The sequence below is a fragment of the Ixodes scapularis genome, unplaced genomic scaffold (assembly GCF_016920785.2).
Source record: "Ixodes scapularis isolate PalLabHiFi unplaced genomic scaffold, ASM1692078v2 PGA_scaffold5__190_contigs__length_132052651, whole genome shotgun sequence".
Lineage (NCBI taxonomy): Eukaryota > Metazoa > Arthropoda > Arachnida > Ixodida > Ixodidae > Ixodes > Ixodes scapularis.
In genome coordinates, this window is record NW_024609880.1 from 20,345,471 (window position 1) to 20,360,542 (window position 15,072).

Below are 15,072 nucleotides of genomic sequence, written 5' to 3' on the forward strand. Positions count from 1 at the left end.
TATTTTGCCTCACCTTGCCCTAAAGCTATGGGGGACTTCAAAGTGATCTCAGCTGCGCAGATCTTTAGGCGTTAGAAGAGGCGCCTAAAGTAGCTAAACCAAAAGTGGCGAAGGGCGATACATTGAACAAGAAGAAAATGGATATCGGCATCTCCAAAGCCTGAAACATACATGTTTCCGGAAAAAAAAATAAAACTCAAAGTTATTTCCAACACTTTTGAACAAACCTTTCATAATACGGCCAATATATTTCTGCTATGACTCAGCACATTCACCAAACTGCATGTTTGGTGAATGTTTTAACATATCTAAGCACACTATAATCAAGAGCCTGAGCAAGCGACTTTCCCACACGGGGCGTAAAAACGCGTTTATTGAAAGGTAGATAATAGTAATAATAATAATCATAATATTAATAATAATAATAATTATTATTATTATAGTTCGACCTGAGTGACAAGAAGATATGGCGGTGAGAAGTACGGCAACCGTTCTGATTACGGCTGGCAGGATCTATGAGGACCGCAAGCCCGTTCCTTCAGGTACCACCTATTGATTCTCTGTGTCGTGCAGTTTCACGGGTGGGCAACTGCGCTCGAGCTCAGCACAAAACTACCACGTGGAGTGTACGTATACAACCTTGACTCATCTCGTTCTACACTTGTTCGAGAAGTGCGTATTGACTGGTGTCTGTGTCGCCTTATCGCTGTGTACTCGCCTTCCCTAATGATGGATTGTGCCAAATGTGTTCGCGCTCTGCCGGCAGATGGCAGAACCCTGACGTGTGCGTCTTGTCGAAGGGGTTACCATCTTGGCAAGTCCTGATCCGGCGTCGCAGATGGGACGTACGCGGGGATGGGCGCTGTCAGGTGAGACACTTGGAAGTGTTCCACTTGCCGTACCGGCGCCACCCTCAGACCATCCGATCTTAGCAGTGACGTTTCAGCAGATGACTCCTCCCGTACCGACGGCAGCAGGGAGGAGATTGTAGATTATGCACCTTTCACCAGTCAGCTGGCATAAATCAATGCCACTCTTAACCAGCTCCTTTCATTGAGGTCAAGTGCGGAGACGCTGTTGCCTCTTCCATCTAAGGTTGATCAGTTGTTGGCCTTAAAACCAGCTGTCGAAGAGCTTCGCAACACGGTCCAAGGATTACAAACGACCGTTGACTCTTTTAGCTTGAAGTACGATTCCGTGCTCGCTCTGGCTATGACAAATGAGGAAGCAGTTAAAGAACTTCAAAAGGAGGTTAACACGGTTAAGGCAACAATGAGAGAGCAGTCGGAGACCATTCAGAGACTGAAAGACGAGCTTAATGACATGCAACAGTACAGCCGTCGTTCCCAAATGGAACTGCATGGTCTTCCGCTCTCTCATAGTGAGTATCTAATGAAGGTCATAAGCGATCTCGCTAGGCCACTTAACCTCCTAACACCTCAGTCGTCAGATATCCTGGCAATTCACCGTCTGACCAAAAAGCCGGACTCAGTTCCGGTTATTTTGATTCGCTTCGCCTCTGTCACCCTAAAAGACGCTTGGATGGCGGCGCGTGGTAGACTTCACAGGCTGTGCCAATCAGAAAACCAACCAAAGTTATACTTCAATGACAACCTTACATCTGCGAATAAGGAGCTTTTTTGGCTGGCGAGGACGGGGGCTAAAGAAAACGTATACCGTTTTGTGTGGACAAAGAACTCTAAGATTTTTGCTAAGAAAGTCGTAAGCGCACCAGCCATACGAATCAACACAAAAAACGACCTTCTGCTATTGGTGTAAAACATGACAACTTGTTTTTCTGTTCCAGACATTATTTCATTTATCCGGCCTTTTGGGCCCTCTTTCTAATAACTCTTTAACACTTACTCATGCAAATATTCGAAGTTTGCGTAAACACTGGGATGAGTTTCGTTCAGTAATTAATACCTTTACCGCGTCGATAGATGTTTTTGTTCTAACTGAAATTGGTGTGTCATCTTTGCAATGCAATCAATTTATTCTCGATGGATATAAGGAGTCATTTTACACCCGTGATCATGGTACAGGTGGTGGGATTGCTATATACGTTAAAGATAAATGGTTACTATCGCCTCTGAGCATATCTCTTGTCAATACAGAAACACTGGCTGTTGAAATTTCTTTGTGAGGTTTTTCTTTATTTTTGTTAGCGGTTTACAGGCCTCCCTCAGAAAATGTTTCGCTCTTTCTTGCTGAACTAGATGCTGTGCTTAACCAGTTTCGTTCGAAAGGACAATTTTGTGTCATTCGTGATTTAAGTAATGATACTCTTAAACCTAATAAATCGATAGTTTTTTATTATCTGACTTATCTGACTTTCACAAGATATGGTAAGCGAGAGCGCTCTTATTATGTGCCATACATTTTTAACAGACTCCCCGACCACTTCTTTGAAGCTACAAAAAAAAAATTTAAAAATCTATTGAACAGTTTTACGCTTTAATTCATTGTATAATTTCAATATTGTATTGTTGTGTTATATCTTGTATCTAATATGTTTGCTGTGATATTGTGGGGTGATTATTTTCTGTTTCTCACATAGTGCGAAACATGTTTTAAATGTGTGCTCTACGGACTTCTTCTGTGCTATCTGTGACATTCCATTTGCTGGGTTCTGTCCTTCAAGCCTCTACTGGCTTCGACCGACCCGTCACCTTATAGTGTTATGAAGGTATCTAAATAAATGAAATGAAATGAAAATAAAAAATATTATTATTATTATTACACGAACATATAAAACTAGGTGCAGTGGCCCAATTTTTTAATAATATCAAGCGAGCGTCGACCGCCGGGACGGCCAGCGCTGTGCCGCGGAGAAATGCCGCGACACGGGAGAGACTAGACGCGTGCACACGAAGCTCTTTCCGTTGCAAGCGTCGTCTGCTAGGCTATTCCACTGACCCCACACAGCCCCTGTTCATTGTCTGCTGTCATAGCTAACCGCCCTTAAAGCTAAAATCTAAACATCATTTTTTTTATACTGCTTAGGCATGGCATAAACCGCGCGTCATACCGAGTTTCATTTACTTTTCTTTTCATTTCATGTTTGCGTTTACTTTTGCGAACACCAACAAAAATGAATAATGTGGTGACGCGACAAACTAAATGCAACGATGCATTAAACTATATACCGCAGAAAATGCTACGAGCCATCAAAACCAATCCAGTCCTTTCACCCTACCTCGTGACATCGCGCTTCCCCGTGCACTTGTACCTAACGGAAAGGCCACGTGACACACTTTTAGCGATGGACTGGCCAAGATGGCTCGTTGCGTCTGCTGCGGTACAGCACAAAGTAAAACGTAGTATAGACAGGGTTTCCGCTTGGTGTTTTGTATTATAAACTGCGTTTTTGCTATCGTCATCTAGTCTATGTAGCCGGGTAGACACACTTTTCTTTCACCAGCGGGCGCGCGCACATTGTTATGTCTCCTCGAGTGCCTATAGAAACACGGGAACGTGTTGTGAGAATATCGATGGGCGGCATCACGCAAAAGGATATAGGAACAACAGTCCGGGTTAAACAGGCTACCGTCAATAGGATTGTGTACGCATTCCAAGAGGAGGGAGGTATCGGCAATGCACTTGGACATTGCAAGCGCCCTGCCCTCCTTTGCTACGGAGCAGGGGCTGCGTGCGATCAACGGAATAGCCTAGCAGACGACGCTCCCACTAGAAAAGGGTTTGTGCCCACGCGCTTAATGTCTCCCGTATCGCCGCACGCCTCCGCGGCACGGCACTGGCCGTCCCCGCGGTCGACGCTCGCTTGCTATTATCAAATAATTGGGCCACTGTACAGGCAAGGATTCATCAAGGCCGCCTAAGGCTTGTATGATGAACGTCACATTGATGAGCATGCCGCTCGTGAAGACAAACAGGAAATCACAAATTTAAGCAAACTTTATTTTCACATTGTGGGCAACCTGGCGGCTCCTCAGCCCACTTGCCGGACTGCGTGGCACAGATGGCAAACTTTCCTGCGTGGCGGCGGAATCAATGCGGCCACGCGCACATCGCGCGCTCTGGCTTGATTAGGCGGAGGAAAGGTGGCGCACAAGCAGTCCTTGCCTGGACTGAAGCGCAGCCGGTGCTCGTTGGTCTTCTGTTAGTATTCTTAATCGTCTCGTCCATGTCCAATTAAATTTAGTTTCTTGATGTTGAAACCGTTGGCTCCATGTTATTCAATCGGGTCGGGTAGCCAGCGAGGGAAACCGACCACCAGATACACTTAGGTAAAAATATTGAATTCAAAATGATTGCCCAGAGTGTGTGAAACCACACTACCAAGAAATCTAAAGCAGGGATGCTCAAACCATCACATAGACAAAGAAGATAAAATTACCTCTTTAATGGTCTTGAGATGGCCGTTGACAAACACACTTGAGACCTTTTATTAATCTTTGCACTGACTGTGTATTGTGTAAGTCTTCTAGGAGCTCTTGAAATATCCTTGGTATATAAAATTATAGTTCGCTTTCTACAGAACGTGTTCTTCTGGGCACTTTAAAAAGGATAATAAAAAAAATGAAAAAAATAATAACTTATTGTTATACAGTGCTCCGGAACAAACCTGCAATTTTGGTGTTGGCCCACTGGTAAACAATAATTACATAAAAACAAAAATGTAGAAAGGTAATTCACTACAGAATTTACATGGCTCATTTAAGACGTAATATATTTTGTGCGAGTAAAACAAAATGAGATCAACTTTTATGCAAAGAACTATGCAATAAATGCGTGCACTGGAGAATATAAAGGAAGGACGTTTACAAATCTCTGTTTGCGATAAACTACTCTGTTTGCGATTTTGCGATAAACTACCCTTTATATGCTTCCCTCCTTCTCCTCCATACCCTCCCCTCCTCATACAGTGTTGAATCGCGCATGCAACCACATGAACTTATAGCCTTAGTGAGAGACGTGTCTGCAAAAACCCCTGCTGAGGAGATTTACAGGCGCACGCTAGAGGGGGTGGAACGTCTGGTGCGATGCGCAAACACGAGGTCTCCTTTTGCCAGAGTAATAATCTTGGATTACTGCAGTCAGACAAAGAGGGGGGTTTTGTGGTGCTGGCGAGGGACATACTGGATCTAAAAGGACGAGATGTCATTTGCAAAAATTTCAGACCAACTCCACTCGAACTAAGAAAGGTCAAGAGGGCTGCTCTAAAACTGCACAATAGCCTTCAGCTGTCGCCTTTGGAAAACAGCATAAGAAAGTGCAAGACCGGTAACTTGAAGGTCTTCTTTACGGCCAAGACCCATAAACCTGGTACACCTCTTCGGGCCATTGTAACGGAGAAGGGTTCCTGGCAAAAGCTGGTTAGCTGCTATCTGCAAAAGCATCTGAGTGCCCTTGAGCTTCATGATACTTTCCTGGTCAAAAATTTGCAGTCCTTCATAGAGTCCCTCGATAATACGTTCCAGACAACTCGGTGACGTTCTCAGTCGATCTGGAGGAACTATTTTACTTTCCATCACACAAAGTCTTGTTCCTGGCGGTGCGTGAGTGCATTGAAGAAAATAGTGTTGTTGCCTTCCAAAATGCCAGTGGAGTGGGGACCGGCGGTTTTTTTTTGGAAGTCCCTAAGCTCTACCTGCAGTCCGCCTTTGTCCTTTTCGATGGAAGCTACTATGTACAGGAAGAGACCATTTGCATCGGCTTAAGCGTCGCTCCGGCGCTATCTGATATTTACCTGGCGAAGTTTGATAGGTCCATAAAAACGGCAGTGTGTCAACAGGTCTGCATGGTGCACAGATATGTTGAGGATTATCTGGAGTTTTTGAGAGCTGTCGGAGAATTCTCAGTGCAAAAGGTTATAGAGATTGTAATGGACGTTTTTAGGCGCTGTTCTGCAGGTCTAAAGCTGACGTACTAATTCCAAGACACTTGCAGTTTTTTTTTTTTTTTAATTTAAGGTTGCAATTCACCGGGCAACATGTGTCTTGGTGGTACAACCCGCGATCTAAGAAAAAAATACTGCGATACTACTCCGCCCATTACAAACTTGTGAAACGAAATATTGCCACGTCATGCCTCCAGGATGCACTGTACAGGTCTCGACACCATGCCATGCTTGACAGCTGTAAGTCCCAGGTCAAGCGAATTTTAAGAGCAGGCGTTTCCTCTTTCCGTTTTGCTTTGTTTCTCCCAGACACGCTTGAAAAGATTCAAGACTGGTACTCAGGACCTAAAAGTAAAGCCTAAACAAAAGCCCCATGTGATCCCGTATCTGAATAAAGTTTCACATAATTAAAAACAAAAGTGGCTAACCGGTTCAGTGTGCAAATACCCAGGCAGCACCGAGTTCTGGGCCGAAACTCGGCTTGCGTCTGGCAGTTTAGGGCATTAAAAATCCCGAAGAAGCCAAAGTAGTGCCAAACCTGACCTCCCTTGGCAACAGTCTGGGTATCTTGGCCCTAATTCGCCAAACAAGTGCCAAACTTAGGCTTCGCCGCCGGGTAGTTCGGCTGTCGTCTGGCATCTTCGGCCTAAATCGCCTAAAAAATGCCAGATTTAGGCTTACTGCCCGGTAGTTCGGCAGATCTTTGGCATTTTTGGGCCAAAATCGCCAAACTAATGCCAAAGTTAGGCTTCACTTTTTGATAGTTCGGCTATCACCTGGTACATTCGGGCCAAAATCGCCACAGGTGTGCCAGAGTTAGGCTTACTACCTTGTAGTTCGGCAGAGCTTTGGCATTTTTGGGCCAAAATCGCCGAACTAATGCCAAAGTTAGGCTTCACTTTTTGTCAGTTCGGCTGTCACCTGGCACATTCGGGTCAAAATCGCCACAGATGTGCCAGAGTTAGGCTTACTACCTTGTAGTTCGGTTGAGATCTGGCATCTTTGAGCCCAAATCACCAAACGAGCGCTCAAGCTAGGCTTCGCTTCCCGATAGTTTGGCTGTGATCTGGCAGCTGCGGGCCAAAGTTGCCAAACAAGTGCCAGAACTAGGCTTACTGCCTTGGAGTTCGGCTGATGAGGTATTTGGTGTACGCGGATGGTCTTCATCTTAATTTAATAGAAATCAAGTTTTATTCGGCTGGCAACTTTATCTTATTTTGGGTGTCTCTTGATTTCTGCAGTCCAAAGGTTGGCTGAATGTTTTGACGCGGCTGGAGCAGGCTTTGCAAACGCAAATTCTGCCAGACGTTGCACTCGCGCGTAGGTACACAAGCCAATATCGGGACGCGCCGTGAGACTGGTTCGACATTATGGCGCGTTCACACCGGCGATGCGATCTAGCCGCGCCATAACTTTCATCGCAAAAGCGACCATCGCGGACAAAAAGTGACGGGTTTTTCTAATGGCGGAGAGGCCGAGCCAACCAACGGCGTTCGGAGCGAGAGTTTTTGAGAAGCGACTCGCCAACGAAGGCGTTGGACTCGCCCATCGCGCACGCCAAATTGACCAACTAATTACTTTTATTTTTTTTATTTCTTTTATTTTTTGCGATGCGATTTAGTTGGATCGCGCGACTGCTTACATCCCCGGTGTGAATCCGCCTTTACAGAAAGTGCTGCCATTGAACTAACACTGCGCAAGACGGATGTACGCACGTTTCTACAAGAGATATCATTATTAAGCGGCGCATTGCAAAAGCGAGCGTCGCTCTGCGTGTGTCTTGCATTGTTATTGAGCACTGTCAAATCCTAGCGATAACAAAGAGCGGAAACGACCGGGGCTCCGTGGCGCGGCTCCCGCATCACACTTGGGGAATGAAAATAAAATCCCGGAAATTGTACTATTTTAGCATGTTGATACTTTTTAAACATTAAAAGTGGAGACACAAAAGGGACGATACAGACAGGACAATCTGAACTTTAAAGGCCGCTGTACAAACGGGACGTTCTACAGAAAAGAACCTTCTCTCCCGAAGCTGGGGGACGGGGAGGGAAAGGGCCATCGTTGGGTGGAAAGAGCGTCTAGAGAATGGGATTTGCCTCGGGGCGAGCCATCCTCTCGAGAGGGAGTGGGGACGGAACAAAGCTGCCGTGGGGGTTCCGGCTAAAAGGTGGAAGAAAGTTAAGCTTGTCAAACGGCGACCTCGTATCCGAGGACGGGCACGTTAGAGAATTTGAAAAACGCTGCTTGATTAGCCGGACGACCCAGTGAGGTCTACTGGTTCTAGAAGGTGACTCGGATGAAGAAAACTCGTTTTGCTCGAAAACTCTAAAAGCATTCTGGACGTGAACTCTTGCCACAAATAAAAATAACACGTGCATGAAAAACTACGAAGGCAACTAAGCTTTCTCCTATGATGGGAGAATGCGTGAGCATTACTGGCAGAGTTATGTTGGCGCAACTTGCAATGAAGAAAGAAAAAAAAAGTTATGTTGGCGCAACGGACAGCGCGCTAGTTTCACGATCAAGAGGGCCTAGCTTCGAAACCGGGCAGGGGATAATTTTTTTTTCTCGTGTTATTTTTTTTAATTTCATTTAATATTTTTTTTGTTTGGTCACTTCACAAAAAAAATCACATGAACAGAATTTTTTTTTTTGGCCACGTCACCAGTGATTTTTTTCTTATTTCTCCTTTCCTTCAGTCTTTCTTTCTTTTTTTTTCCTTTTTTTTAGGTTTATGCTTCCTATCGCAAAACTCTTTACACCTATTTCGCGTTACATTGGCGTTAACCAAATCATTTTATTTATGGCAGGGAATTCTGCCGTACGTACCTTATGTTACTATTACCAACCCTGGCTTGCAATTTCTGCTATCCAAAGGACTGGACTATGCCCTTGCTCCACGGTACGTTCCGAAACGTGACTTCATAATTGAAATTGAAAAGAAACTCAGACTTGTGCAAGATGTCACAGGGGTAAATCTCGCGAGAAGCCGCGTTGTCAGTGTTTTGAACAATGCGAAACCGGCCGGGTCAAATTTAGATCAACAAGAACGCATTGCTCTTAATGAGTTGAAGTCAAACAGCTCCATCATGATTTTAAAGGCCGACAAAGGAAAAGGAACCGTTGTGCTTGATAGGGATGACTACATGAAGAAGATGTATGAAGTTATAAATGACAGTCGCTATTTCGTGAGGCTATCAAGAGATCCCGCTGCTAAGTCCGAAAGAGAGTTAGTTGACCACCTTCGAGAGCTGAAAAAGAAAGGACGCATCAGTGACGACCTATACCGTTGTCTCTTCTCCTTTGACGCCGCGACACCCAAGATGTGTGGACTCCCCAAAATTCACAAACCGGGTAGCCCCCTACGCCCGATTGTATATGTTATTGGTTCATCCGCTTACAGCCTTTCCCAATATCTGGTTGTGATTCTGAGCCCTCTTACGGAAAACAATGAGTTTAGCGTCCGGAATTCCCGTGACTTTGTTGAACTTATACGCGCTCAGACCCTGCTACCGGACGAGGCTATGGTACCCTTTGATGTGATTTCATTATTTACGAATGTCCCCAACGCCCTGGCGGTTGATGTCGCCCGTGACCGGTTGTTGGCAGACCAGTCGTTGTCTACTCGCACAACCCTCCTTGTTGATGACGTTACACTCCTTGTGCGTTTTTGTCTCAACCAGTGTAATTTTAGTTTTAATGGGGACATATATCATCAGGTCAGCGGATGCCCTATGGGGAGTCCAGTTTCCGTAACCGTCTCGAATCTCGTCATGGAATATGTTGAGGAAAAGGTAATGTCTGGCATTGATTTCCCCGTGAAGTTCTACCGTCGCTATGTCGATGACACTTTTGTAATAGCTAACAGAGAGAACGTAGCCGATTTTCACCGCAATTTGAATATTGTCCACCCCTCAAATCAGTTCACCTGCGAACATGAAACCGATAGTACCTTGCCGTTTTTATATGTACGTGTCCATAGAATTAGTGAATCTTTCTTTAAGGTGAGACATCCGTATATGGTAAACCATGTGACAGACAAAACTTTCTTGACTACCACTCTCATCACCCTACTCAACACAAAATATCAGTTGTAAGATCGTTGCCTTCATCGTTCAGAAACAGTCCCATCTAATTCAACACTTAGCGATCAAGAACTTAGCCATGTGCGGCAGGCTTTGAAGAAACGTAACCACCCCGACCGGTTTATCAATCGCGTTAAGAAAAAAATGTCCCGTCGGCGCCCGGATCGAGCCGAACGAACACGTGACGTCGTGTGCATCCCGTACGTTAAGGGGGTTTCGGAGGCATTGGGACGCGCCCTTAGGCCGTTGGGGGTACGAACTGTATACAAACCCTACAGAACAATTGCCAATGTTATCTCCAAGCCAAAAGACCCGACCCCGCCAGAGGCAGAAAGGGTCGTGATCTACCAGGTGCTGTGCAAGGAATGTGACGCTTCCTACATTGGAGAGACGGAACGAAAAAGAAAAACAAGACTAAAAGAACACGCACGGGATGTCGTCAATTCCACGAACGCCACCCGCTTAAAGTCCGAACTAGTCGACCATAGTAAACTTGAGGAAGAAAACGAGAAAGGACGGACAAACACAAACTTCCATTGGGACGCATTGGGAAGTTTGTGTTTGTCCATCCTTTCTCGTTTTCTTCCTCAAGTTTACTATCCATACCAACCCGCTCGTTCTGTCTCTACATAGTCGACCATGCATGGGCGTCAGGACACCAATTTGACTTTGACAAGGCGAGGGATAAAAGGTGGGGACCGAGGAAGCTGCTGGAATCTTGGTTCATCCAGAACGACAAACGCGGAAGTGATTCATTCCTGGTAAACAAGAACCGTGGCCCCCTGCCGGACGTGTACACAAACTTTATGCCTAAATAGCCGAACTTTTTTATGCGACTCTGACTCGCTCTGCGCTCTACTGAAGATGCCTCCCGCATGGGAGGCGAAACGTTTAATTAAATTGTTATTTTTGTTATGTCAAGCCGTTTTTGTTATTACATTTATCATGTCTTCGCCCGGCTTCTGGAGAATTTTTGCGCTCCTAATTTCACCGGCACAACAGTTATGGGAGGCCACTGCGAGCGAGTGGGGACAGAAATAATTGAGGCCTATTGGATGGCGACAAGCCCGAAAAACATAACCACCCCGTCCATTTCGCGCTCAAGAAAGGAGATCATCTTTCTGAGGCCCTCAATGGAAGCCGAACGCTGACAGACTAGGCAAGGCGACAAGGTCACCGGCAGAACCGGCCTTTTCTTTTATGTGTTGTTTATTCCCCTTCGACCTCGCCTTTTGCAAATCCTCCCCACCTGCTTTTGTGTTTTCGTGTGGCTGTCAGCGAGCGCGACAGCCGCTTTAAGCAAATCAAAAGGGTAAAGCAAAACGGGTGACCCAGCGTGACCTCTCTACGTAGGACGCGTAGGACAAAAACGTTTGGACGAAAATTTTTCACGTGACTTTCTTTGTCACGCTGATGGGATCTCTGGGGCTGTCGTTTTCGCCGTTTGCCTAGTTATAGAAACAAGCGGGCACGTAGGTACGGTTTTCGAACTGCTCTTCAGTGTTCCGTTGCTTTCGTGCATTGCAGACGCGGCTGTGTTTTTTCGTCGTAAACGATCGGAATACGTCCATGCCAATTTTTCGGTAACAGCCATTTTTTGCACCGGAGTTCGTGGAATACTTGTGATGTGTTTGTTGGACACGCTTCGACAAAAACTGCTCTTCGCCGACGACGAGACGTCAGTCCTCGAATCCTCGAATGTGTTTGTGGGGTGCCTGAGTTGGATTATGCATCTATCAAGGATTACATGATATCGCTCTTTTATTAGTAAGTGCACTGCAAGCATGATTCTGATAGTCGTCCTGCTTTCCTTTCAATCTCCGCGGTTTTTGAGTGATGAGTTTTGCTTGGCATGAGTACAGTGTTAATTGTATTTTATGATTTGCTTTTCGTTTTACAGAGAAGTGCGACCTTTGTAAATATGTTGAGAATGCGCTGTGCGCAATGATAGTTGTTTAATAAACTTCTGGGAGCTATCGAAAAAAATTTGTTTGTCCGTATAAGTGATTGGGTATGCAACAAATGACATGCAACGTACACATACTTGCACGACGTTCGGCCAATACGAACCAGACACATCGTAGAGTTTTCGCACAATATTGCGCGAACGCTAGGCCGGGGCGAAACAGCTGTACGGCAATACCTGCCGGGTATCAAACGGTGGTGCAAAACTGGACAGTTGAGCGATTTTGCAACCGACTTTCGGCTGGCACTGGCACGATAGTGCAAAGTATGGCCGTGCTGCTTGGGAACGGAGGTGATGACATCTTACCATCGTGTTTCCAACGCTTAATTAATTTATTTCTCTTCTGGGACGCGTAAAAGAGTACTTCTGTGACACACCAGAGATATTCGAAACTTGGGCTGGCCTCTCGGCTTTCTTTGCCACTTTTGGCACTTATATGGCACTTCAGTGGGTAGCCAGAGAAAAGCCAAACTTCGGCATGCCCCGAATGGACAAATTAAGATTTACTGCGGCAGTTATGGCTCAAGTCTAGCACTTACTTTGGCACAACTGTGGCGGTCCAGAGAAAAGCCAAACTCGGCGAGGCCGAAATACCGAAATTAGGCGTTGCTTTGGTAGTTATGGCTCAAGTATGGCACACTTCGGCACTCCTGTGGCGTACCAGAGAAACGCCAAAGTTTGGCGTGTCTGAAATACCCATATTAGGCGTTGCTCTGGCAGTTATGGCTGAATTATGGCACCAACTTTGGCGCTCCTCTGGCGGACCAGAGAAACGCCAGACCTAGGCACGTCCCAAATACCGAGATTAGGCGTTGCTCTGGCAGCTATGGCTGAAGTATGGCACCAACTTTGGCGCTCCTCTGCCGGGGCAGAGAAACGCCAAACCTTGGCACGTCCCAAATGCCGAAATTAGGCGTTGCTCTGGCAGTTATGGCTGAAGTATGGCACCAACTTTGGCGCTCCTCTGGCGGACCAGAGAAACGCCAAACCTTGGCATGCCCCGAATTCCCAGATTAGGATTTACTATGGCAGTTATGGCTCAAGTCTGGCACCAACTTTGGCGCTCCTCTGGCGGACCCGAGAAAAGCCAAACTTTGTCACGTCCAAAATGCCCAAATTAGGCGTTACTCTGGCAGCTATGGCTGAAGTATGGCACCAACTTTGGCGCTCCTCTGGCGGACCAGAGAAACGCCAAACCTTGGCACGTCCCAAATACCGAAATTAGGCATTGCTTTGGCAGTTATGGCTGAAGTATGGTACCAACTCTGGCGCTCCCTGGCGGACCAGAGAAATGCCAAACCTTGGCATGCCCCGCATTCCCAGATTAGGATTTACTATGGCGGTTATGGCTCAAGTATGGCACCAACTTTGGCACTCCTCTGCCGTACCAGAGAAGAGCCAAACTTTGGCATGCCCTAGGATCGCCCAACTAAGGCTATACTTAGGCACCGTACTTTGGCACTGATGAGTGCCATGGTGCCAAAACCTAACTGCGCCAAAGTTGGGCCCTTATGTTTGCCAGACCTTTGCCCAAGTTGGGCATTCCTCTGGCGTGCTACCTGGGTAGTGTTCTCGGCGCCTCGCAAGTTGGTACAACTTTTTTCGCACGTGAACCAGGCCAATCAGGCAAACAGTAACAAGCGGTCATGCACAGGTAAAGATGCCAACAAGTTCGTAGATTGTTTGTCAGGTGTCATCTACAAAATCCTGTTGTCACGCGCCCGGGTTTATATAGTGAAATCGGGACGCTGTGTCAATGAGATTATGCGTGAACATGCCCTTTCCTTACGGTCAATGACCCTAGGTCACTTGAACGTACCCTGCGAAGACTGTCTGTATCACCCTATCTTCGAAAACACCATAATCATTGGCAGGGGGCGTACTAATGTGCAAAGAGAGGTGCTGGAGGCACATGCTACAGAAAAAGCTGACTCGGGGCACTGCGTCAGCCAGCCTTTAATTTACCTACACAAAAAACGATAGATTTTAGAGATGCCTAGTTAGCGACACGCCATTGATTGTTACGGCGCTGGTTAGCTTTGCGGCGTTTTTTTAGCTGTTTTTAATAAAATTTCGGTTGATAGTCGGCGTTAGTCCAGTGCTTTACTCTCGTAGTCCTCGTCTTTTTTGCGCGCTGCTCCTAATTTCTTAAGAGGAGGAGGGGCATACCCTCCTCTTCGTGCCCTCTTCTCCTCCTTTTCAAGAGCTGCGCTCTAATTCGGCATTACAGGAAATTGTAAAGGTCTCATTATTTAATAGAATGAACAAACGACCTGTAGCGGGGTTAGGATATATCAATTTTGTCATGGAGTGGTCACTTTAAGGATTGTGTTTACGAGACTAAATATTCCAGAAACATAAAAAGATGACTGAAGACGAGCAGGTACATGCGGAACTCTAGGCTTGGAGTAGTGCCACTAAATAAGCTACGCTTCAAAGTAACGTCACTTGGCCATTTTGTGGCTTAAAATTATGGTTGACAGTTATTTGAAGCTTTGTCTGAAATCACTGGAAACACTTTTCCGCCCTTCAGATGTGTTTAAACAGTTCGGGACAGAGAAAAACAACATTACATGAGCTTCTTAACATCGAATTTAATGCTGAGGAAGTCGCACTTTTGAATCATGACGATCGGCATTGGCGTCTACTCTACAACGAACCAAAATGGCGGCGTTCACAGCAGTGTCGAGAGCAGAGGGCCAATACTCTAAGCTCAGCTCATTTAGTGGCTCTAGCGTGGCAAATAGATGAGGCCATAGAAAAGTGTAAACAAAGACATTAAGACCTCGTTCTCACGAAGGCTAGGAAAAACAACAAGCTCTAACGCAGCCCATATGATAAACCTGTTTAAAGATAGAAACAAACTTTATTTGCACTCGATCGATTTCAAAGGAGTGAGTGACAAACAGGGTCGGGTATTTTAATTCCCTGGTTAAGCAAGATGCAACACGCAACATGTGCAATGGCGAGTTAACCAGCTTACCCACGTGATTAGAGGAACGCGAGCTAGAATCCAGCATGTCTCTCAGATCTTTCATTACAGTCACATCAGGCGAAGTCTTCTCTTGCATATTATATCCAAAAAAGGTGCTATGAGCTTTCCGAGAGGGTGTAATGACTTGAGGTTGGACGGGTTAAAATGAAGGTCGTTGACA

General features: G+C 45.9%; 1 pseudogene; it reads left to right on the forward strand.

Moving 5' to 3' along the window:
- Window positions 1–726: 726 nt before the first annotated feature.
- Window positions 727–15,072, forward strand: part of LOC120838211 — a 58,663-nt pseudogene continuing 44,317 nt past the window's right edge.